Raw genomic sequence first — 3,112 nt, 5'->3', positions numbered from 1 at the left:
TTCCTGCTCCGCTTTACAGGAAGAGCGACAAAAGCTGCTTGGCATCTCCCTGCGCTCCCGGAGCCACTGCTCGATGCAGACGCAGCGGGGCAACAGGCGTGGAAGCGGGCGTACAGCACGGCAACGCTTCCTTTTCCTGAAGCCCACGGCTGTAGGAACTTGAATATGGCTGCAGGGCTTGAAGGAGGGCAACGCTCACAGGAGATACCCTCACAAGACAAAGGTTTCCCTTCACCTCCTAATGCTGAAGCCCAGCCCAAGCAGGTGACGATGCTCCGTTATCCTCGCAGCTGCCGCTGGGGCAACGGGTGGGTGATGCTTCACAGTTTGACGATGCCAATGAGCGGCTCCACCCGGCACATCTCAGCCCCACGGCACACAGCCGTTGTGCTGTGGTTTTGCTTCTCACTGGGGCTGCAGAGCCCCAAATCCTGAGGTGAGTCAGAGCCGTCAGCCCAGCCCTGCTGTGACCCCACGCACACGGGGTGTGAGCTGTGCCCCAACGCTCCGCAGCCCCCAGGAACCGACCCCTCCCCAGCACTTTGCTCTGCTCTTTGGGCACACGGAAAGTTATTCTGAATTCAAAGCGGGGTTTGCCCTCGCGGCGGCTTCCAAGAAGTGCTGAGATGAGAGCGGGAAGCCCCTGCACCCCACGGGCCGGAAAGCTGTGAAACCACAACCCAACAGCCATCAGCCTGGAGAGCACCACCAGCAAAACGTGATGGACCCAAAAACACGGTGAGGTTTTGCAAAACCGAGCACAGTGCAGCTCTCAAATGCCACGGAGAAATCTCAGCCACAGCCACACCGCGTTCCTGCAGTGCTGCAGGCCGGCAGGAAGAGAAGCAGGCAGGGGCTGAGCCCTGTGGCAACGTGTCTGGCGGAGCTGTGCCCCAGCCCAACTTAAAAATATTCCAGCACAGCTCCCATCTGGAGCGATCTGCTTTCTGTTAAGGCAGGGGAAACACAGCAGGAGTAGTGACTGCCCAACACCGCTCGCCCGGCCACCATAAATAGCAAAGGGGCACTGCACCCCACGGCAGGAGCTGCAGGAGCTGCTCTCCCCTTCCTGCTCGCCCTGCCCTGTGCCCCAGCAGAAGGCACTGAGCACTTCCAGCTGCTCTGTGCCCCCGAGGAGGGGATGCTGGATGAGCACTTTGTGTTAGGAAAACAGAGGTCTGGGGGTGACAGCATCACAACTATGGAAAAAACATCGCCAGATAAGGGCCTGCAGGAAGCGCTTGGTGTCAGCAGCCATCAGGTGCCCTCCCAGCAGAGGACTCAGAGCAGCCAACACCGCAGCTCAGCACTGCCCAGCGGCTGTGCTCAGTGTGGGCATCGCCGTGGGCCGACACGTCGGGGTCACCGCAGCCCTGCAGTTCAGCACTGCGCACTTCTTTCCACTCAATTTAACATCATTTCCCCCTTTGCTTTTAATGCTCCTTTTAATGGCACAAGCTGTTCCTCGAAGCTATTCCTTGCTGCTGCAGGAAACTGACAGCGGCTGTCACTCACTCGGTCAGAGCAGCAGACGGCTGCTGTGGGCTTTGGGGTGCCTCTGCGATGCTCCAGGGGCCAGGGAGCCCCCCCAGGCTCAGCCCCACACGATCAGGGCCCCAGCACAAGGCCACCCCCAGCCATGGAAACCGCCCCACACACAAACACCAGCAGCTAATTTTAGTTCCTTGCAAGGCGGCTTCTGCGGTTCTGACTGTCGCCTCGGCCCGAAAAGGGAAATGGGTGGGGGGGGAGCGTGCATCTCCCGGCCCACCAGGAATCCGGGGCAGGGGGGACCGGCCCCACTCCATGCCAGTGCCCCATTCTTTGGGGTGCCCTACATGGCAGCTCACAGCCCCATGGAATGACCAGAGCTCCAGCATCCCACGGCCGCTGGCTCCTCACCAGCACTCCCATCCCAGACATCTGCAAAGCGTTGCCAAAAGGCTGAAAATAAGGCAACCCCCCCACCCCAACGCCCACCCCACTCGAGGAGAAAAAACGTCTTCCAGAGGGTCCCCTTGCAGGGATGGACTTGATGCTGAGCAGAGAGGGCACAAAGCCACGGCCCAGTCTGCGCAGCCAGAGCTGAGTCACAGCTGGTGGGGGCTGTGCATATGCTCGGGGCTGAGCCCCCCCGTGCTGTGCGCCTTCCCGGTGAGTAATGCTGCACAGCATGCAGCACTGCCGGCATCTCCTTATATGACTGAGGACGCTGCTGGCACAGCACCTCTGCATCCCGCAGCTCTCCAGCACCGCCCAGGGCCGTACCCCCAGCAATGGGACGAGTGATGCTGCGGGGACGTTCCTGCACCCCTGGATACAGCGGACCCCCGAGAGGCACCCGAAGCCACACCGCCTTCAGCCGGGGCTCACGTCCTGCAGCGCGGCCCAGGCAGGCAGAGGTGGCAGCCAGGTGGCACTGTGGAAGCACTGAAGCACGCGGACCCGGGCGCTGCTGGGGCTGCGGAGGGAGCAGAGCGGGCGCAAAAACTGCGGGCACCTGGGCAGCACCCACGGGGCGGGGTCCCAATGAGCCCCTCCTGCAGCCCCCGGGTTTCTGCACCCCAGCCGGCCAAGCCCATAGAAATGCCTCCATCTCTTGCAGCAGGTAGCACTGCATGGGACGGCGGCTATGAGAGCAGCAGGACTCCTCGTGCCTGCCAGGGCACAGACGTGGGACTGCAGTCTGTCTGCAGGGTTTCCTGCTGTGCTCACTTTTCCCTTTCGGATGTTTTATTTATTTATTTATTTATTTATTTGCCGCCCTTCTGGGAGTCCTGAGGGCAAATCTCGGTCATTTACGGCAGCGGCCCAGAACTGCCAGGGAGTGAAGGATTTTTGGATCGAGGAGCCGAGCCCTGGGGCCGGGTCCCGCTCAGTGCGGCAACGAGGAGCGCGTGGCGGCAGCTCCAAGCGGTGAACCGAAGGAAGGAGGAGCCGCCGTGCCCGCGCCGTGACCCACAGCCCCGCATCGCATCTCCACACGCACACGAGGCACTCCGGAACATAATCTGCTCAGCTCCGCATGACTGCACCCCTCCAGCCCCGGCAGCACCGCGCGGCTCCGGAGCGGCTCAGCCGCGTTCCGGGGCTCCCGCAGGAGCTCGGCGCA

This window comes from Meleagris gallopavo, chromosome 25 (genome assembly GCF_000146605.3).
Source record: "Meleagris gallopavo isolate NT-WF06-2002-E0010 breed Aviagen turkey brand Nicholas breeding stock chromosome 25, Turkey_5.1, whole genome shotgun sequence".
NCBI lineage: Eukaryota > Metazoa > Chordata > Aves > Galliformes > Phasianidae > Meleagris > Meleagris gallopavo.
This window is presented reverse-complemented; position numbering follows the sequence as displayed.